This window comes from Hetaerina americana, unplaced genomic scaffold (genome assembly GCF_022747635.1).
Source record: "Hetaerina americana unplaced genomic scaffold, ioHetAmer1.1.p SCAF_6, whole genome shotgun sequence".
In the NCBI taxonomy this organism is placed as follows: Eukaryota; Metazoa; Arthropoda; class Insecta; order Odonata; family Calopterygidae; genus Hetaerina; species Hetaerina americana.
In genome coordinates, this window is record NW_027287205.1 from 5,075,694 (window position 1) to 5,099,035 (window position 23,342).

Here is a 23,342-nt window from a genome sequence, read left to right on the forward strand (position 1 = left end):
GGCATTAATTGGTCTTACTTTTAGGAATCTCGAGATTTAACTGTTACTCTGAAATCTTTGCACTATTGTGAGATACTGGTGGAATATTTACTCCACAAAATGGAAGAGTATAGTGAGGAATATTACACGGAAGCCTTTTGGTTTCGAGAGGATGGTGCCACGGCTCATATCGCCCGTCGTTCATTCCAAATCCTGCAAGAACAATGTCCCGACCGCCTGATCTCCTCATGAGGAGGGGATGTTCCCATGGCCCCCTCGCTCGCTCGCTCCCCGGATTTGAGCCCATGCGATTATTGTTCTTTGGAGATATCTCTAAGGTGAGCTTTATGAAGTTCGACCAAGGACCTTGGAAGCTCTTATGTAGGTAATTACAGATATCATCGCTGGAATAACGCAAGGTATGCTGAGAAGAGTTTTCGAAAACTTTTTTGAGCGGCCCAACATGCTCACCGCTCACCAAGTTCGTCACCAGGATGAAATAATTGTCAAAACCTAATGAACAAAATGATATAGAATGTATATTTCAGAAAAAAAACGTTTTTAAATATCTTGGTTGTTTTTTTTACAATGCACTTGTCAAATCAGGGAGTCCATTCTGCTTCACTCAGTAAATAAAAAATGAAGCAATATATGAAAAATAAGAGGAGAAACAAAAGGAGAACTGATATACGCATATAAATTTGGATTTAATATTTTTGCTGTCCATGGATTTAAAATGGGGACGACCCCATTCTTTATAACTCTTTTGCACATGATGAATACGAAATGTATATATATGGTTACAATGTAAATGCTTTCCTTCCCTGAACATGACGAGAGGATATTTAACGCATCGAAGGTGAGAAGGGTCCTTCGGGGCGGGGAGACATGGGTTGTGGGATTCATTTAGCCAGGAATTCGTGGGAGAGTGAATGAGGACGGGCGTCGGATACCCAAGCACCTGCCCCTTTAAGAAGAAAAAGCGATATCGGAGGAGATATATTATCCTTCTTAATACCTGGCATTCGTCATTGACATAGATGGAGTACTTCGACAAAAAACTCGAGCGGATTGCTTATGGCTTTTGGGGTTTAACGCATTGATCGAGCAGCATAGGCTCGGTGCTGAGCAGAAGTAGTTCAGCGCCGTAGGAGAGGTGTATTTTATATTTAAATGTAAACTCGCACCTGCAAAAGAAAAGGGAAAGGGCGTGGCGAAGGGAGAGAGAGGGGGGGGCGGAGAGGGGAGGGAGGAGAGAGGGAAATACGTATTCCGGCACTGTCCTACGCATGAAGGCCACGTCACTCAGGAGCAATTTCCGCGCTGGATCTGGTCCGAGACAGCTTTCGATCTTTGACACGTAGGCAGCTTCTCTCGTGGCCATCCTCCCGCGTGTACTCATAAGTACTTCGATACAATCACATGCAACGACTGAAGAGGGCTTATTCGTAACAGTTTTCCACTATGATGTTGCTGACTTACAGGATGAATCTTCCTTCTCCTAAATGCTCAAAATTCCCTTAGCGTTATCATTCCAGTTCCGCTGCACATAAGCGGTACTATTGACCGAAGGTTAAATTTTGCAGACAAAAAAGAATTGAATTATCAGAGAAATTGTGAGGGTAATCGTTGGCCTAACGATGATGTTGCCTTCTGAATAAATATCCCGAAGAGGGCGCGTCGGACCCATTATTATTATTATTAGTGTGATCAAATTAATAATTTCTTGGTTGTAGAATGTTCGCTTGTCGATAACAGAGTACACGACGGCGTGTGCAATTCACACATCATGGCAGGGGGGCAGTTCTTTTCCCTATGGTTTCCCAGGAATACTTGGTACCCGAATAATCAAACAGTTTGGGTAGAGCTGAATTCTTAGCTCTTAGCTTAGGGTAATGAAGGCTTCGGAACACAATCAGCTCAAAGGAATAAACCCCCAACAGGAGGAAGTATATGATACATTAATGAAGGCAATTGGTGACGGAAATGGTGGCTTATCTTTTCCAGGATGTCCCTGGTGGATCTGGGAAGGCATTCCTCATATCATTGCTTTTGAACACTGCCCTTGCGAGATCGGACAAAATGGTAGCAGTTGCTCCTTCTGGCATAGCGGGCACATTGCTGGAAGAATGCCTTACGGCTCATTCAGCGTTAGAGTTGCCGTAAAACCTACAAAATTCTGAACAAGTAACATGTGACATTTCGAAACAGTCCGCATTGGCCAAAATTTTAGTAGCATCTAAAATCATCACATGGGATGAATGCTCGATGGTGCACTAACGCGCATTGGAAGCACTTGACCGGACATTGAAAGATCTGCGCGATGACTCGAGATGATTTGATGGCACAATAATTTTACATTCGGGCGATTTCGGCCAAATACGGCCAGTCATTCCACAATCGACTGCTGCCACTGAAATAAATTCTTGCCTCAAATTATCAAATCTATGTGAAGGAACTTCAACTGACCAACAAACATGAGAGTTGCATTGCTGAACGCTCCGTCTGCTGAAGATTTCTCCAAGCATATTGTTGACTATCGGTGATGGCCGTGTTCCTATATAATCGGTGAAACTTAACATTTGCAGGCACTCACTGTTCTACGCGATAACCATTTGATTTAACACAATCATCCTCCAGAACCTTGCTCTCCATTTCCCTTCACACCGCGCAGAATCCCCGTACCTTTCCTCACTCTTGTGCATCGCTTGAACATTATTTCCACTTTTCTATTGATCCTCGACATCCCCTTACTGCCCATTCATCCACTTTCCCTGCTTTTTGCCTTTGTCAGTCTTTCACAGAGATAATACGCTCAGTTATCCCGTTGCATTTGATTTAGAAATCAAAGAACTTAATCAGACCGGCACACGTCCCACTGGAACTCAGGATGAATGGGTGCTTCAATGTATCTCTCTGATATTTATTCTTTTGGCATACCTGTCGGTGGTATGTAGGAAAATAAAGATACGATAACCTCTCTATCTAATCTCGTATCAGTGCAATAAAGTGAGTCTTGAGAAAAATATAGAGAAGTATCTTTTGTGGCGTATTTGCGCTCATCTGAGATCAGGTGTTAATTAAGAAGAAGGACATCGATAGCACTAAAAACTACGCGACCGATTGTGTGGCTATGAAATGTTTTAACACTACATGAAAAGATGTTGCAAAAAGCTTTTTGAAGAATTGGGCAAGTGAAATGAAACACCACTTGCTTTGTGACTCCATAGCCTACGTTTCGTTAATAGTACGAATGAGATTATTTATTGACTTGAATTTCACGATTAAAGGTTATCATTAAATCGATAGCGTATTCATTGGCATGGCTGAAGAATGCTACAGAGATAAATTGTAAGGTATGATGGACATCAGTGCCGAATCCACAACGACTTCAAGCCCCGGAGGACAAGGTTCAGATCAAAGCCAGATCTTCCTGTGACACCAGGGGAAACATGGGGAACAGAACGGGTCATGATATATCTGAATTCAACAAGCCGTTGGACTTACTACAGAATTCGCCAAATACCCTATAACGTACATATCAAGTTAATGAATGCCTTATAATAGAACTCGCAAGATCTTTACGGGTAAATGATGGCCGTAGCTAGTGTAGTGATAATGCCTATTAGAATTACAATATACCATATATACACACAAACACAAACATATATATATGGGTCGCGGCAGTCCAGTGGGTAGAGCGTTGCATTGCTGATCGGAGGAACCCAGGTTCCATTCCCGGGCGAGGCACTCTGGGCACCTGCAGCTCACCCAAGCTAAAGTGATTTTTCGGGTACCAGGTCTTCCTGGGAAACCATTACCGGCACAGGGAAAGGAACTGGCCCCCCCTGATGTGTGAATTTTCACACGCCGTATAGGGCTTAGTACTGGGTGATCTCTACCACCACCTACCAAACCGACCTTCAGGTTGATTACTGTGTTTATAGTTTTATATATATATATATATATATATATATATATATATATATATATATATATATATATATATATACACATATATACACACACACACACACATTCAAACCCCTCTCCGGACGCAGGAGAAGAAGACCAAATTAGTTAGAATAGGAACGTGGAATGTTAGGACAATGATGAGGACAGGGAAAGTGGAGAATGTTAAGCGAGAGATGGAGAGGGGAAATATAGATATTTTAGGTCTATGCGAGGTGAGATGGAAAGATAGCGGGGATTACTGGAGTGATAATTATAGAATGATATACAGCGGCGGGGACGAGAGCCAACGAGGGGTTGCCATAGTATTAAATAAAAAGGTAGGAAGAAGCGTAGTCTACATAGAGCAGGTAACAAATAGATTGTTACTAATAGAGATAAAAGCAGAACCGACGAACTTGGTTATTATTCAGGCATACATGCCACCGAGCAACCATTAGGAGGAAGAGGTAGATAGGATAAACGATCAATTAGATGACAAAATCGCGGATGTTCCTGCAGGGAAACATTTGATAGTGATGGGGGTTTAGAATGCGACGGTGAGTGAATGAAGACATGGTGATGAGGTCGGGGACTATGGTTTAGGCACGAGGAATGACCGCGGGGAGAAAGCGGTTGAGTTCTGCATGAGACAGGGGCTAGTCATCACCAACACTTGGTTTAGACACCACAAAAGACGCAGGTATACATGGAAAATGCCAGGTGACTTGGAAAGGTATTAGCTAGATTATATTCTGGTTAGACACAGGTTTAGGAACAGCGTGATAAATTCGCACAGCTTCCTGGGAGCAGATGCGGACTCTGACCACAATTTAGTCGTTATGAAATATAGCGTTCGTTTCAAAAAGATAAGGCAGGGGCGGCGGGTTAGAAAATGGAATGTAGAAGCATTACATGGTTTGAAATGGAAGGAGTACAAACAGGCGGTAGAGGAAATCATGGAGGATGGTAAAGAGCTAAGTACTATCGAAGAAAAATGGGAAAGTATCAAGAAAGGGTTGTCTAAAGCCGCAAAAGACACTATTCGAACCGTTAACGCTATAAGGATTTGGAAACAATGGATCACGGGTGACATGATTACAAAGATGGATGAGCGGAGAAAATGGAAGAATGTAATTACAGAATTAGGCGAAATGAAGTACAAAGAATTAAACAATAAATTGAGGCAGGCAACAAATAAAGCAAAAGAAGGATGGTGGAAGACCCAGTGGGAGGATATGGAAAGTTTCCAGAGGAAGGGTGAAATTGGTACGCTGTACAGGAAAGTTAAACCTTTATCGGGAAGAAAGAAAGGAAGACCTACGCTAACAGATAAAGATAAGGCGGGTAAGAAAATAGCCGACGCAGGAAAGTTCCAAAAGAGATGGAAGGAATATATAGAAGAACTGTATAGTAAAGAACTTAGACCAATAAAGTTAGACATAGAAAAAGAACAAGACGTAGAGGAAGATTGCTTAGGTCCAGTCATACTCGATGATGAGATAGAAAGGGCATCAAGGGAGATGAAACTAAATAAGGCCGTGGGGGTGGATAACATTCCCGCGGAACTTTTAAAATGCTTAGGAAAATGTGGGAGGAAGAGGCTATATGGGCTGATCCGTAGTATTTTTGAGGAAGGATCTGGTCGGAAGACTTTGTGAGATCAATTTTAGTTCCTATTCCGAAATACGAGGTAAAGGCTACATCATGTGAGAACTACAGGACGATAAGTTTGATATCCCACGCAGCTAGAGTTGTTCTCAGGATAATAAACAAAAGGAAAGAGAGTAGGGCAAATGATTACTTAGAGGATGATCAGTTTGGGTTTAGAGAGGGGAGAGGTACGCGTGATGCCATTGCAGTACTGAGCTTATTAATCGAGGGGAATAAAGAACACAACCAAGAGGTATTTGCCGGTTTCGTAGATTTCGAAAAAGCGTTTTATAGAGTGAATTGGGAAAAACTAATGAGTTTATTGAAGAAAATAGGAATAGATTGGAGGGAAAGGAGGCTAATCCGACCCCTGTGCATGTCTCAGACTGCTCAGGTGCGGGTGGGAAACGGGGAGTCAGGATGGGCAGTGTAAGGAAGAGGTGTAAGGCAGGGTTGCCCATTATCACCGTTGCTTTTCAACCTGTATGCAGAGGAAATGATCAAAGAGGCATGGGAAGAACTGGAGGTAGGAATGAAAGTGGGCGGGGAATTCGTACAATCGGTTAGGTTTGCTGATGACCAAGCTTTAGTTTGTCAGTCAGCCAAGGGGTTGCAAGCATTGCTTAGTGAATTGGAAATTCAGTGCGACAGGTATGGGATGAGAATCAATATTAATAAAAACAAAGGTTATGCGATTTTCTAGAAAGAAAAAGGCTACGCTAAACATTAAAATAGGAGGGGAAAACCAGAGCAGGTGGAACAGTTAACGTATCTCGGTAGTGTTTTGGACCAACACGGTCAAAGTAGTAGGGACGTAAGGAGAAGAATTGCGCTAGGCAAAGAGGCCTATAAGGAGGAGGGAGTTGATGACAGGGACTTACAGTAAGGATATTAAAATAAGACTCGTAAAAACTTTGATATGGAGCGTAGCTATGTACGGTGCGGAAACGTGGTCATTGAAGCAGGAGGATAGACGTAGATTGGAGGCTTTTGAAATGTGGGTGTGGAGAAGAATGGAGAAGGTGAAATGGACAGAGAAGAAAACAAACGAGGAAGTACTTGGTATGGTGGGCGAAGGGAGGCGTTTGTTGGGAGAAATCCTTTGGAGGCAGGAAAAGTGGATAAAGGGGGTATTGACCGGCAGTGGGATGTTGAAGACTGTAATTTAGGGGAGAATGTTAGGCAAACGAGGTAAGGGAAGGAACAGGATAGGGATGTTGGACGGGATGAAGGGGGGAAGAAAATACTCAGAGCTGAAGAGGGACCTGATGTAGAGTAGGATGCTGGATTTTGTGTTTTGTTAGAAATCACAAAATGTTTTATTTAGTAGCTGTGTCAATCCAAAAACCTACCTGTTGTAACCTAAGGTTTTTAGGTGTTCAGATGGTATTCCGATGTTAGGTTCAATATTCCTATTTGTTTTTAAAAATTATTTTGCAACTATATAATAACTATTACATAGGACTGACTAGGGATTAAAAATACACCGCCATCAAAGAAACCTTTCAAAATTTATAAAATGCCATTGTAAAGTTCCTGTAGAAAATCAATGAAAAACATATCTCCAAATTGTTATATTCGAGCAAATGTTCTTTGCAAACATCCTGAAAAAGTAAGGAACCTCCGAAGGTGCGCCAAGAGAGATTCAAGTTTCATCCTTTCCTCCCGGGGAGTCCGAAGAAACCCGCCTTTAATTGTTAGATTGCCATGACGACGATGCGGTCTTACGTTCGTTGCTTCACACATGCAGGAATTTGGTCAACTACAATCTAATCCGTCAGCGGCAACCTTTAAACGCAAAGGCGATTAATTAAATAGATCAACATATTAATGAACACCTGATTGATCTATCAGTTACCCTCACTTTGCGAGAAAATCTGCAATATTTTCCCGACATTTCCAATACCTTCGTTCTACATAACCCTCTGGGAACCCTCAAGCATTCGCACACATCATCTAATTATTCACCGAACACAGCCATTTTTATCCCTGTGGATATTCTTGCTGGTGCGTGATACGTTAAGGGCGCAGTTAGTGTGCGCCACATGTTGATGCGTGTGGGCGTGCGTGTGTCTGCTCCAGTGCCACCTGTTCGCCGAGCCGCACCACCGACCCCGTCCCACCTCTTCCCACCCCCCGCCAAGGGAAGTCACCCTCCGTCGCTCCTTTGACCACCCGCCCTCGCCAACCCCTCGACGTCTCGGTCAAAGGAATTTCAAGCAGGAGGACCGAACGAGGGGAGGGGGAAAAGCGAAGCAGCGCATTAGGCGAGAAAATTGTGTTCTTGGGTGTGGGTATCCTAATACATACATATATATATATATATATATATATATATATATATAATATAATATATAGGCATATATATACATATATGACGACGAGATAGTAGGGGCATTTAGGGAGATGAAGTTAAATAAGACCGTGGGGGTGGATAACATTCCTGCCGAACTACTGAAATGTTTACGTAAATGTGGGAGGAAGAGGCTATATGGGCTGATTCGTAGTATCTATGAGGAAGGTATCTGGCGGGAAGACTTTGTCAGATCACTTTTAGTTAGTAGTAGTAGTAGTTTTAAGGGTTTGTAGGGTGCGTCGACAGCTATGGTCATTTTGCACCGATGTCATAACCTAAAACTTATGTTCCTTTTAAATTAGGAATAAGTAGATAAATAAATAAATAAAAACGAATAAATATATAAATAAATAAATAGAAAATTGTTAAAATCAAAAGGCATTAAAATTATGAGCTCCAAAGCTAAAGCTGCCTCATTAAACCAGTTGCCCTTAAAAAAGTTAAGACTCGATTTATAAACCTAGAGTCATCCCCTAAAATATTACTTAAGTCTCCCCTTATTTGAAGCATGTCTATAGCCCTTTGGCATGTTCTACATTCAGTTAGGATATGTTTTATCGTCAGGGGTGGGAGGCACTCATTGCAGCGGGGCTGTTCTTTTACCTCCGCAAAGAGGTACCCTATTCCAAAAAAAGGTGAAGGCTACATCATGTGAGGAGTACATGACAATACGTTAGATATCCCACGCAGCTAAAGTTGTTCTCAGGATAATAAACAAAAGGATAGAGAGTAGGGCAAATGATTACTTAGGGGATGATCAGTTCGGGTTTAGGAAGGGGAGAGGTACGCATGATGCCATTGCAGTAATGACATTATTAATGGAGAGGAATATAGAACACAACCAGGAGATATTTGCCTGTTTTGTAGATTTCGAAAAAGCGTGTGATAGAGTGAATTGGGAAAAACTAATGAGTACATTGCAGAAGATAGGAATAGATTGGAGGGAAAGGAGGCTAATCCGCAACCTGTACATGTCTCAGACTGCTCAGGTGCGAGTGGGGAACGGGGAGTCAGGATGGGCAGTGTTAGGAAGGGGTGTAAGGCAGGGTTGCCCATTGTCACCGTTGCTGTTCAACCTGTATGCAGAGGAAATGATCAAAGAGGCATGGGAAGAACTGGAGTTAGGAATGAAAGTGGGCGGGAATCCGTAAAATCAGTTAGGTTCGCTGATGACCAAGGTTTAGTTTGTCAGTCAGCCAAGGGGTTGAAAGCATTGCTGAGTGATTTGGAAATTCAGTGCGACAGGTATGGGATGAGAATCAATATTAATAAAACAAAGGTAATGCGATTTTCTAGAAAGAAAAAGGCTACGCTAAACATTACGATAGGAGGGAAAAACTAGGGGAGGTAGAACAGTTTACGTATCTGAGAAGTAATGAATAATGAATAAGAATTACTTAATTTTTCCACACAATCCAGTATATCCAGACTATACAGTATATCTGGGAAGTGTTTTGGACCAACACGGTCAACGTAGTGGGGACGTAGGGAGAAGAATAGCGCTAGGCAAGGAGGCTTTTACAAGGAGGAGGGAGTTGATGACAGGAATGTTGAGAAAGGATGTTAAGAAAAGACTCGTAAAAACTTTGATATGGAGCGTAGGTATGTACGGCGCGGAAACGTGGTCATTGAAGCAGGAGGATAGACGTAGATTGGAGGCTTATGAAATGTGGGTGTGGAGAAGAGTGGAGAAGGTAAAATGGACAGAGAAGAAAACGAATGAAGAATTACTTGGTATGGTGGGCGAAGAGAGGGATTTGTTGGGAGATATCATATGGAGGCCGGAAAAGTGGATGAAGGGGGGTTTCGACCGGCAGTGGGATGTTGAAGATTGTTATAGAGGGGAGAATGTTACAGGAAGAAACAGGATAGGGATGTTGGACGGGATGAAGGGAGGAAGAGGGTACTCAGAGATGAAGAGGGACCTGATGCATAGTACAATGGTTGATATTTTGTTTTGCTAAGAGACACACAATGTTTTATTTCGTAGCTGTGTCCAACGGAAACACTCACACCAGCAGTATAATACTGGGACGGCACAATAGAACACAAATAAAATAGTAAAACCTAAAAGGACAAGGTAATTTGTTTAAGCTTTCAGTCTTCTGCGAGGCCTAGGTATATATATATATGTGTGAATATATATATATATGCATATATATATATGTATATATATGTATATATATATGTGTAAATATATATATATATATATATATATATATATATATATATATATATATATACATTCTGTATACTATATTTTCTCTCAAAGGGTAAGCATTCTTTTTTTTTATTTTCAGAATCGCTTTCAGTTCCACTCGGGAGGATGGTGCGATCAGCTGTATGAGGTGCCCCATGGCGCCAGTGCACTTGGTGAAAGGGAGTGAGTTTAACAAGAGCCTTCCCAGGAGGGGAGTCTGTGATTGAGGGAGGACTCTCTCGTAATGAGACGCTCTCAAGGGTTTTTTATTTTCACCTTGGTGCAATTTTCGTGGCCACAAATGAAAATGGAATCTGCGCACTTTCCTAAACCAAGCGACGAGTTAGGAAGCAAGCTCTTCGCGGTTCAAAGATTGTTTTACGATGGCACCTTACTTCTTCATCATCATCATTTATGCATGTAGGTAATTTACCTGTGAAGTAGGTTTCAGTCGGTACCTTTAACAATTGCAACGAGCTATCTTTCGCATGGACTTCATCATATCAGCCCCTTGCCATTTCCTTCTTCATGTCTTAATGATTTCAGGCTGCTCACTTGCACACGGAAACTGCATCGTTTTGCCTCCACTCCACCACAACCCTTCCACATCCCACCCCCGACTTGTTCCCGCTTCTTTTGCGTTTCATCCAGCTATATCCTATTGTCTTCCTCCGTTTGGACCAGGTCGCCAAAGTAAAATCAGGGAGATTTATTGTCACACGGATAGATTTAAAATGTCTTTTTTTCTCGAACCATTAGAAATTATAATGGATATGACGGAAATCGCGTGGGCGAAAATGAGAATTTTGAGTGCATGTAACTTTCTTTCGCGTGAGTAGCATTTTACGTGGGCATGATCAAAGTAGTATTTATGCATAGGTGATATGATTGCGATCGACCCCCGCCACACGCCCTCGCGGTGGCGTGCGGGATATCGCGTAGATGAAGAGGTTTATTACACTTCATCATAGTCTTTCTCTCTTTCCAAAATTTATCTCAATTCGCCATGCCCATCTTTCAAAATTATTAAATCTCTCCTCTCAAGGCCAGGTTTTGGATCTAAGCCGAGCAACGCTTCATATTGAGGCATTTACCGGAACTACTGCAGTTTCTTTTGTTTATACTCATCTACGTACTTTCACGCTCATTTCATTCCTCCTACCTCTTGTTAAGGCACCTGGCTTAATGGTACCAACTGACAATTTAGATTTCACCCACTTAGCGGCACCGTTAATAATTTATGCACATATATATATATATGTACATATATATATATATGCACATATATAATATTATGCATATTATAGAAATATGAATATAAATATACACTCACACATTCATATATATATATATATATTCATATATATATATTTAACACGAAATCCCGCCAAACGGCGAATAAATACTCATATATACAGAAACAGATATAAGGAAAAGGGATAGGAACACATATAAAGGACGAACACAATAGAGGTGGGGAAGGCGGAATCGAACGGATCACAAGAGTAAAAATATTTCCTCAACCGGGACTCGAACACCGGATCTTTCCACTTGCCGGGCGGATGCTCTTAACCACTTGAGCTATCGAGGATAGTCAATTTACCCTGAGATCCGTGGGTCTAATATGTCGCCAAGCGCCCCGATTCTTTCAGCCAAGAGATGGCGTCAGGGGGCTGTTTCACCCACCAAAGGAGAAATAGACAATACACAAGGAAAGGAAAGGACAGTGGGTTAGAATTCATACAACATCATACAGGAAAAGAACAGTGCGTTTCGTGGCACGCATAGCCAGAAGAAAGAGATGAGCCGCATTGGCCAAATACATATTCAAACACGAAATCCCGCCAAACGGCGAATAAATACTCATATATACAGAAACAGATATAAGGAAAAGGGATAGGAACACATATAAAGGACGAACACAATAGAGGTGGGGAAGGCGGAATCGAACGGATCACAAGAGTAAAAATATTTCCTCAACCGGGACTCGAACACCGGATCTTTCCACTTGCCGGGCGGATGCTCTTAACCACTTGAGCTATCGAGGATAGTCAATTTACCCTGAGATCCGTGGGTCTAATATGTCGCCAAGCGCCCCGATTCTTTCAGCCAAGAGATGGCGTCAGGGGGCTGTTTCACCCACCAAAGGAGAAATAGACAATACACAAGGAAAGGAAAGGACAGTGGGTTAGAATTCATACAACATCATACAGGAAAGGAACAGTGCGTTTCGTGGCACGCATAGCCAGAAGAAAGAGATGAGCCACATTGGCCAAATACATATTCAAACACGAAATCCCGCCAAACGGCGAATAAATACTCATATATACAGAAACAGATATAAGGAAAAGGGATAGGAACACATATAAAGGACGAACACAATAGAGGTGGGGAAGGCGGAATCGAACGGATCACAAGAGTAAAAATATTTCCTCAACCTCATGTTGAGTCATTTCCTCAACCTCATGTAAAAATATTTCCTCAAGTTATGCGATTTTCTAGAAAGAAAAAGGGCAAGCTTAACATCAAAATAGGAGGGCAAAAACTAGAGCAGGTAGAACAGTTTACGTATCTCGGTAGTGTTTTGGACCAACACGGTCAAAGTAGTAGGGACGTAAGGAGAAGAATTGCGCTAGGCAAAGAGGCTTTCACGAGGAGGAGGGAGTTGATGACGGGGACTTTGAGTAAGGATGTTAAGAAAAGACTCGTAAAAACTTTGATATGGAGCGTAGCTATGTACGGCGCGGAAACGTGGTCATTGAAGCAGGAGGATAGACGTAGACTGGAGGCTTTTGAAATGTGGGTGTGGAGAAGAATGGAGAAGGCGAAATGGACAGAGAAGAAAACAAATGAGGAAGTACTTGGTATGGTGGGCGAAGAGAGGGGTTTGTTGGGAGCAATCCTATGGAGGCAGGAAAAGTGGATGAAGGGGGTGTTGACCGGCAGTGGGATGTTGAAGACTGTGATAGAGGGCAAAAGAGGAAAGGGAAGGAACAGAATAGGGATGTTGGACGGGATGAAGGGCGGAAGAAAGTACTCAGAGATGAAGAGGGACCTGGTGTAGAGTAGAATTTAGGGTTGTGTTTTGTTAGTAGTCACAAAATATTTGTTTGGTAGTTGTGTCCATCGAAAAACCTACCTTAACCGGTAGATTACCTTAAAAAAAAATATATATATATATATATATATATATATGTATGTATAATTTAATATTGTGATGATGTGCACCCAAATATGCATTATTATTTCAATAATGAAAATTAAATGTAGTAAAGCCCACCGAAGTTTTTTTTATATTCCCCGACACTGGTTTCGATTTACACTAAATTGACCTTGAAATGATTTCTGTATAAGTCAAAACCAGGGCTGGAGAAAGCGAAAAAGATTTTGTGGACTGCAAGGTCGGTCCCAAAAGTTTTGCTGATGACCAAGCTTTAGTTTGTCAGTCAGCCAAGGGGCTGCAAGCATTGCTTAGTGAATTGGAAATTCAGTGCGACAGGTATGGGATGAGAATCAATATTAATAAAACAAAGGTTATGCGATTTTCTAGAAAGAAAAAGGCCAAGCTTAACATTAAAATAGGTGGGCAAAAAATAGAGCAGGTAGAACAGTTTACGTATCTCAGAAGTGTTTTGGGTGAAAATGGTCAAAGTAGTAGGGACGTAAGGCAAAGAATTGCGCTAGGCAAAGAGGCTTTCACAAGGAGGAGGGAGTTGATGACAGGGACTTTGAGTAAGGATGTTAAGAAAAGACTCGTAAAAACTTTGATATGGAGCGTAGCTAGTAGTGGGCGAAGAGAGGGGTTTATTGGAAGAAATCATAAGGAGGCAGGAAAAGTGCATGAAGGGGGTATTGATCGGCAGCGGGATGTTGAAGACTGAAATAGAGGGGAGTATGTTAGGCAAACGAGGGCGTAGGGATTGGAATTGGATAGGAATGCGGGACGGGATGAAGGATGTACACAGAGATGAAGAGGGACTTGTAGTAGCTGGATTTGTGTTTCGTTGGGAGATAATTAAGTGGTAGTTACGTCCATCCAAAGCCTACCTTAACCTACGAGCTACGCTCCATATCAAAGTTTTTACGAGTCTTTTCTTAACATCCTTACTCAAAGTCCCTGTCATCAACTCCCTCCTCCTTGTGAAAGCCTCTTTGCCTAGCGCAATTCTTCTCCTTACGTCCCTACTACTTTGACCGTGTTGGTCCAAAACACTACCGAGATACGTAAACTGTTCTACCTGCTCTAGTTTTTGCCCTCCTATTTTGATGTTAAGCTTGCCCTTTTTCTTTCTAGAAAATCGCATAACCTTTGTTTTATTAATGTTGATTCTCATCCCATACCTGTCGCACTGAATTCCAATTCACTCAGCAATGCTTGCAGCCCCTTGGCTGACTGACAAACTCTATAATACATTGTGTTAGATGTTATTAGTTCGTTGAAAATTATTACTATCTGTTCCTTATAATGTAGAATAGATATTTCAAAATATCAATTTTCCCGTCAACGACAAGGGATCAGAATAGCGTTGTCCGTCCGTTTAAGGGGGGAAATGTAGTTTTAGTCAAAAGTAGAATGTTGTGAAATCACCTCCTGCCACACTCACAAGCGGTGGTTTGTGGGTCACTTTTTTAATGAAATGAATACTCAATTTAATGAATGTTCACCAAATGTGTTTTTTAAAATTATCAATATTCAGATTTCACAATGTAATCATGGTTTAAATCAATTTATCTGTGGTGAAAAGTGACCGGGCCTGAGGTGTCACTTGTGAAATTGGTACTGGCGAAAATGTACGATAGCTGGACATTGGCAGGAAATGCTAAACGTGCTGCGTGTTAAGCACAACAAATGCTGGTTACCTGGCAAATCTTGTCTTTCGCCGCTCGGAAAATTCAAAGAAAAGACTCGGGTGATGGATGCTTTGATAGGAGGTCTAGCTCGCATGTAGAATCGGAAGATGGGCATGGAAATGTCGCTATAATACAATTACAATAATATTCAAGTTAATGCTATGTATGTCAATGTATGTAATATAATAAATGTAATATTTTCAGCAGTCCCACTAAGGCATGTCATTTTATTTCAAGAATGAAATTAATGTAATGCGAGGTGTGTCCCAAAAGTAGTAGGAATGAGTCGATTCAAAAAACTGCATTGCCCGAATTGATAGATTCACTCAAAAGTCTTGGGACTAGCACCCCCCTCTTGAATACACTCACCGCTGCCATCGGGTTTTCCACGCCCTGTACGCTTTCTGGAAGGCGGCGCCCGGAACGCTGCCAAGCTTCCTCGTCACACTCCCAGTTGTAACGCTTCCACCGAGCCGTGATGACGTCCTTTCAGCACGGATTTAAGGTGTTGAGAAGCTGAAGGCTTGTGGGGCAACGTCAGGGCCTTAGGGTGGCTTAGGTGAAGTCGAAAAACTCTTGAAAGATCCGCGTGCGAGTTTTCTTTTGCTCGCTCTAGAGCGCTTGCGGCACCAATTTCGCACACACCTTTCTCATACTAATATTTACGCTCACAAGTAGATGTAAATCACTTCTAGGGATACCAAGTTCATCAGAAACCATGCGAATCCTCAATCTATAATCCCTGTCCAACAAAGCCTTCACTCCTGCGAGATGTTTGTCACTGATTGACTTCGGAAGGCGCCCTGAACGTTCGATCGGCGTCTTCAATATCTTCTCTACCCTCCCGAAACAACTAGCGCCACTCAAAAACACACCCGATCTGTCAATGGCGTATCATATCTCCAATACGCTGCCTTGAGCATATCACGAGTCTCTTTCCCCGTTTTCTTCCATTTCATGCAAAATTTGATGGCGTAGCGCTATTTCAATAACCGATTCATGACGGAGTGTAACGAGAGCCAACTGCCACCGGTGTCTAGCTTTTACTGAGGCTCTCCTCTCTCGGACTCAGCCGGAGAAACCGCCTCCCGTACGTCCGTTTTTCCGGGAAAAAATTCTACTTATTTTTGGGACTGACCCTACCCCCACTTTTCCTGCCTCCCTTAAATTTCCTCCCGTGACCTTTCTCTCCCTAAAACGCCGCACGCTACCCTGCAGCCCATTTCACTTTTCCGATTCTTCTCCAAACCCACCTTTCACAATCCTCATATTTGCGGCTCTTCCTATCGCTCAAACCATCGAGTTTCTCAGCAATACCATTTAGACGCTCCATTTCAAAGTTTCACTGTACTCATGCTTACCTCTTCCTTCAAGGCTAGCCCTCAACTCCCTCCTCTTTGCTAATGACTTCTTCAAATAACCCAAATCTAATACTTCCTATTTCACCCATATTCGTCTAAAACATGTCTTAAATAAGTTAACTTTCCTTTCCTCTATAGTTAATTCCGTCCGATTATAATTTAACAAACGAGTACCTTGACAAAACATTCCAGTTTCTTGAGATCCCTATTCCTTCCTTATAAATCCCGATATATATGGTATTTATAAGGATCCACGCTTAAACTCTACCACTGGAGCACGGAAGCAAGTCATAGCCAACTCTATTTGCTCTCACTCCCATCCAAGTCGACCTAAAGGGTCCACTACGAAAGTAATGCGCATTCTACGGGAAAAATAAATTTATTGATTTACCTACTTGTACAACTAATTAAAATTCTTAAAAATGATCTCATGCCCGTCATCAATACACTTGCAGAGACGTGTCTGCCACGCCTATAGGAGCATTCTGAAACTCTTCGACGGGAATGTCTCTTTCGGGAACGTTGAGTAACATGCTTTTGGATGTTTCTCCCACGGGCTTTCCTTTCTCTAAAGTCAGGGAAACAAAAAAAAGGCGTACGGGGGCAAGTAGGGACTGTAAGGGGGCTCCATCATGCCGTGTCACATAGTCTAAAAACACACTTCACGCGGAGTCATGTCTTTCCGCCTTTAACGTTTCCACCCGAAAGGGACGGGTTTTATCTGTGACCTGTTAGAAAATAAAATTAAGCGTTCAAGGGGGCATAGGTTCCCTACCCTGCGTGTTCAGTTCCTAAGGACGAATTGGGGTCCGTTTCTCAAAGCTACAAGTTGATCTACAAATCTTTTGAATAATAGTCTGAATTGTACCACAAATCTTCCGAATTCCCATTCTGTGTAATGTAGGCAGCTACAAAGTGTGGCATCGTTTATTATCAACCGCAGACAGCGTAAGTGCAGAATTACAAATACTCTGGTCAGTATATTTGAGTGACGAGCCCCTAGGGTATGAGTGGGGATGTCCAGAGTTATCCCTCGGACGTGTCTCGAGGGTGGATAAATTTGACCCCTCGACTCGCCGACGACGCGGATGGGAATGAGATTCATATTTTTCGGGAGGGAGGCGCCAGTCGAAAACGGGAGGTGCCCTGGTCCGAAATTAAAACAATCGATGGATGATGGAATCGAATCGATGGAGGCGTCTTGCTTCCACCTCCACTAGACTTTGGCGCCCATTCCACTTTGGGGGAACGAGAGAAACTCACTTTTTTCGGCCGATGAAAGGAAGGAACCCCGAAATAATGTTCCGAAGGTCTCGACACACAAAGAAGAGAGAGATCAGAGGGGAGTGGATGGGGGGAAGCTCCTCTTCCCGTAATTCCCCTTTTGTCCCTTCGCTTCCTCCCTCACTCCATCCGAGCGAGGCCGTCACCCGCGCTCACCTTTCTTTCTCTCTCAGGCTACTAACTTCCCGATGCGACGGCAACACGTCCCCCCACACGCCCCCGAGCGAGGGAGATTCCGTCGGTCGCCGATGCTCCTTCTCTTTTTTTTGGCTCAGGTTATTCGATTCCCATTCCAACGGCCCCTCGCGGCACGTCGTCATATTCAAATTGCGATTCAATCCGAAACCCGTCTGACGTTGATTGTTACATTAATGCAAGCGAAATCATGGTTCATATGACGCAATTTCATTATTATGAAGTAATCGACCAGGTTAAGGTAGGTTTTGGGTGGACATAAATACCTAATAAATATCTCCTTAGAAAACACAACAATACAACATCCTAATTTACGACTAAGTCCCTCTCCATCTACGTGTACTTCCTTCCTTCCTTCATCCCGTCCAACATCCCTATGCTATTCCTGCCCTTTCATCGTGTGTCTAACGTTCCCCCCTCTATTACAGTCTTCAACACCCCACTACTGATCAATACTCATCAATTTTCCCTGCCTCCTTAGGATTGCTCCCAACAAACCCCTCTCCTCGCACACCATACCTAGCACTTCCTCATTTGTTTTCCTTTCGGCCCATTTCACCTTCTCCATTCTTCTCCAAACCCACATTTCAAAAGCCTCCAGTCTACGTCTATCCTCCTGCTTCAATGACCACGTTTCCGCGCTGTACATAGCTACGCTCCATATCAAAGTTTTTACGAGTCTTTTCTTAACATCCTTACTCAACGTCCCCGTCATCAACTCCCTTCTCCTTGTGAAAGCCTCTTTGCCTAGCGCAATTCTTCTCCTTACGTCCCTACTACTTTGACCGTTTTGGTCCAAAACACTTCCGAGACACGTAAACTGTTCTACCTGCTCTATTTTTTTCCCACCTATTTTAATGTTCAGCTTGGCGTTTTTCTTTCTAGAAAATCGAATAACCTTTGTTTTATTAATTTTGATTCTCATACCATACCTGTCGCACTGAATTTCCAATTCACTAAGCAATGTTTGCAGCCCCTTGGCTGACTGACAAACTAAAGCTTGGTCTTGAGCAAACCTAACTGATTTTACGAATTCCGCGCCCACTTTCATTCCTACTTCCAGTTCTTCCCATGCCTCTTTAATCATTTCCTCTGCATACAGGTTGAACAGCAACGGTGATAATGGGAAACCCTGCCTTACACCTCTTCCTAACACTGCCCATCCGGACTCCCCGTTCCCCACTCGCACCTGAGCAGTGTGAGACATGTACAGGTTGCGGATTAGCCTCCTTTCCCTCCAATCTATTCCTATTTTCTTCAATAAACTCATTATTTTTCCCCAATTCACTACATCAAACGCTTTCTCGAAATATAGCAAATACGTCCTGATTGTATTGCACAAAAAACCCTCTTTTTCCCCCAACGTCAACATTGACAAATGAATGCGGGAGGCGAACATCTCTAAATGTAGGAAACAAGACCTCAAATAAAAAGTCTGGAAGTGACTAGCGCCGCTATCCAACTAAAATAATATCAGATCGTTTTAATATTTTCTTCCTACACAATTGCTATCGAATGGCATGATGTCACATCCGTCTGCTGCGCGAAAAACACGAAATATACGAACCACATTATACAAAAATACTGTGAGGTCTTGACAACATACTGGGAGGTCTTTTAACGAGATTAGGTAGACGCAGTGAATGCCAAAATCTCCCAAAGAGAGCCTTCATTTGCCTTTACAAAATATGGAGATTTCCATCTCTGAACTCCATTCCTTCCGTGGAAAATACGAGCCTTATAGGGGCTCTTAAGATTAAGATAAAGACTCAGCCCCGGCAAGGCCACCTCGGCAGGGGTTAGTTAACACGAAATGTGAGGAAACGGTCAAAATGCTTCGCATTCTACGAATTCCATCAAAACCAAGTTCATGACTGACATCAGACAAGTCCAGATCGATTGACTCATACTAAAAAGAGTGCTTTGCACTGAGGGAAAAGGCTCATAAACTTCATGAACTTCTTCCTTAGAGCAATAGCAAGAATATAATTCGGTGAGATAAAGAACGAGAGGTATTCTGAAAGCACGCTCTGATTGCAATTTCGAGTAGATCGAGAGATAGAGAATTATATTCTGGAAATCGGCAAATACAGCCATAGTGGACGACACTTCAAGAAAATTCTCGATTTAAATAAATTAAAATATATGAAAAATAGCGATAAGGTCGTGGGTTAAACATGAAATTTATATATTTGTATTTTTCCCATGTTTAATCAGCCTCACATTCAAGCTTATTCAATTTATTTTTGTCGTCCATGTTCAGCCATTATGTAATTCCCGGAAGCTAAAATAAAAGGAAGGGGTAGAGATAATTATTACCGCCCCTGACTATTAATTTCTGCATGTGAATAGGAACCAAGGTCAAGAAAACGAAGGTAGTAATGCATGGACAGGATGACGTGTGTAGACGACATGACGAAAACTTCCTGAGTATAAAGAAGAAACACGGATATTTTCCCATATTCAGGAGAGGATGACAAAGGAGGGAGAGTAAACAAATATAAAACGAAAGCAATGACCTGTGAGGAAGCAAGTAAGATTGTTAAAATATAATTAAGGATTGGCCGACTCAAGGAGAAGCATGGATCTTCTTAGGCAGCTGGACCACGAGGGAGGTCATAAGCAATTGGATATTACTGAGCAATGATCGCGCGAATAAGGGTTCACTTAACCGTATTCTGATAATACTTCTGTCAGAGAAACGAAATATTCCACTCGTTTCCTTCCTTCTCCACTTGATTACAAGGAGAAACTGCCAACGGCAAATTGCCATATAATAAATATCATGAAATACAAGGTGCGTCCCAAAAGTAGTAAGAATGAGTCGATTAAAACGAAGCATTGCCGGAATTGATAAATTCACGCAAAAGAGTCTTCGAAGGAGCACCCTTGTGCGTCCACGCACCGCTGACAGCGGGTCGGTCATCCACGCCTCGTACTCCTTCTGAAAGACGGCGCCCGGAATGCTGGCTGCTAAGCCCCCTCGTCACGGCCTATTGGTGCGCTTCCCCTGAGTCGTGGTGACGTCCTTTCAGCACGAATTCGAGGCGGGGGAAGGGGATGAGGTCTGGTGGGGTATTATCCAAACAAATGGATCCTCACATGATCGAGAACCTCTTGCCAGGTCTGCGTGCGAGTTTCCTTTTGTTCGCCCGAGAGCACTCGCGTGCCAAATTCGCACAAACCTTTCTCATGCCCATGTTTTTGGTCACAAGTCGATGCACATAACTTTTAGGGATGCCTAGTTCATCAGAAACCAATCGCGAAAATTAACCTGCGATCCCTGTCGAACAAACCTTTCATCCTTGCAAGATTTCTGTCAATCTTTGAGTTCGAAGGGCGTCCTGAACGTTCGATCGGCGTCGTCAACATCTTCTCTGCCCTCCCGAAACAACTTGCGCCACTCAAAAACACCCCCCATCTACCAATTGGCGTTATACCACCATAAGCTGCCTCGAGCATGCTACGAGTCTCTTTCCCGGTTTTGCTCCGTTTAATGCAAAATTTGATGGTGTAGCGGTGTGTTAATAACCGGTTGATGACGGAGAGTAACTAGGCCACGTTATAAAGGTTTCGCAAACGAACAATCCGCACTCCACAAAGGCTGGGAGCCAACTGCCACCAGTCCCAAGCCTTGCCTGAGAGACTCCCCTCCCTCGAACCCAGACAGAGAAACTGCCGTCAGTCTATCCGTCTATCCGGGGAAAAAAAAGTCATATTACTTTTGGGACAGGCCTTGTAGTCAATGAACCTAATTAATCGAGTTTAAAGTTTTCGTAGGTTATGAAACATGAATGACAGGCACCAAGCAAGGGAGATAAGGAAGAGAAACGTGGAAAACCTCCAATCTACGCTTATCATCTTGCTTCAATTTATTATATTTCATTGAATTCCGATGGGTTTGAATCAATTGCATTGCTACATCTAGAAAACACGATCTTATTATAAAGGAGAGCAGTTGTTACGTCGAGGCGATTGGGCCAAATGGCACGCATCATGTGTCGATCCACCGTGCTGACCAAAGAGGGATGGCTCGACGGATCAGCGTCCGATGGTCACACTCGGATAGTCCGGATTGACGAAGCTGAGAATCCGATAAGAGATTAAGCGCAGGGAGTTCCAATTAGGGCGCCGATTAAAAGATAAAAGAGCAGATATGAAAGAATAAGAAGGCGCTTACCCCTATCGCCAGGTCCGTGCGTGGGGGAATACGGAGGAGCGGTGCCGAGATGCGAATCTCTTTCGCTGCAATTACATCCCTTATTGTTTGGTGGTCCACTTACCGAATAAGGTAGGCGTTGCAGACGGTGCATCCATGCATTTATAAAGCGAGCCTAACAAGACAAAGCATGACGCCCCACATAAACACACTGTCTTTCACGATGAGTAGGAAATAAAATACTTTGCTTGACCACGCACACGACGTACTTTTATTGCGACCGGTTTCGATTCAGAGTATCATAATCTGGGGACATGAACGAGGACCACAAATTAACACCATCCACCATTGCAAACTGGCCTTCACCTCTTGAGTACTTCCTTCATCCCATCCAACTCACCCCTATCCCGTTCCTGTCCTTTCCTTGTTTGTCTAACATTCTCCCCTTAATAGTCTTCAACATCCAACTGCCGATCAATATACCCTTCATCCATTTTTCCTGCCTCTATAGGATTTCTCCCAGCAATCCCTTCTCCTTGCCCACCATACCTAGTACTTCCTCATTTATTTTCATTTCGGTCCATTTCACCTTCTCCACCTCCACACCCACATTTCAAAAGCCTCCAATCTACTCCCATCATCTTGTATCAACGATCAAATACTCGAGTCGTACAACACCATCCTCCGTTACAAAGTTTTCACGAGCCTTTTCTAAATCTCCTCACTGAGAGTGCATGCCACCAATCCCCTCCTCCTGGTGAGAGCTTCTCTTCTCAGCGCAGTCCCTAGGGAAGTGTAATAGGGCCGCTTGTATTCTTAATATACATTGGCGATTTAAGTTCACACGTTAGTAGCAATCTCAGATTATTTGCGGACGACACGGTGGTATATTATAGGGAAATAAGGGTCTCATCCAAATTGCGAGCTACTCTTTAGCGATTTAGACGCAATCTCGGATTGGTGCAATAAATAAGGATTAATGCTTAATATAGACAAATACGAAGTTTTGAAATTTTGGAACAGAGGAATTGAGGAACAGAGCATATAATATGAAATAGAGGGTTCAGTGCTAACTACGGCCAATCAAGTTAAATATTTGGTGGTTGTCCGAACACCACGCCTTTCATGGGGAGCACATATCAGGACAATATGCGGATCCGCTTTAAAGAAACTCGGCTTCCTTAAATGGATGGTGGGGAAATGCACGAAAAAGTTAAAGAGAGGTGTTATTTTGCTCTAGTTAGACCTCATTTGGAATATGTCGCAAGGATTTGGGATCCTTGGGAGAAATTTTGGCAAAAAGAATTTGATAAAATCCAAAGAAAATCCGCCAGATTGGTGAAAAATTCATAT

The 23,342-nt window shown here is 42.8% G+C and overlaps 2 non-coding genes across 2 annotated transcripts; both read right to left on the reverse strand.

Moving 5' to 3' along the window:
- Window positions 1-11,654: 11,654 nt before the first annotated feature.
- TRNAA-GGC (transfer RNA alanine (anticodon GGC)) lies at window positions 11,655-11,730 on the reverse strand. The gene has a single exon. It is a non-coding gene; the product is annotated as a tRNA-Ala (tRNA).
- Window positions 11,731-12,111: 381 nt separating this feature from the next.
- On the reverse strand, window positions 12,112-12,187 carry TRNAA-GGC (transfer RNA alanine (anticodon GGC)). Its single transcript has one exon. It is a non-coding gene; the product is annotated as a tRNA-Ala (tRNA).
- Between the last annotated feature and the right edge of the window lie 11,155 nt (window positions 12,188-23,342).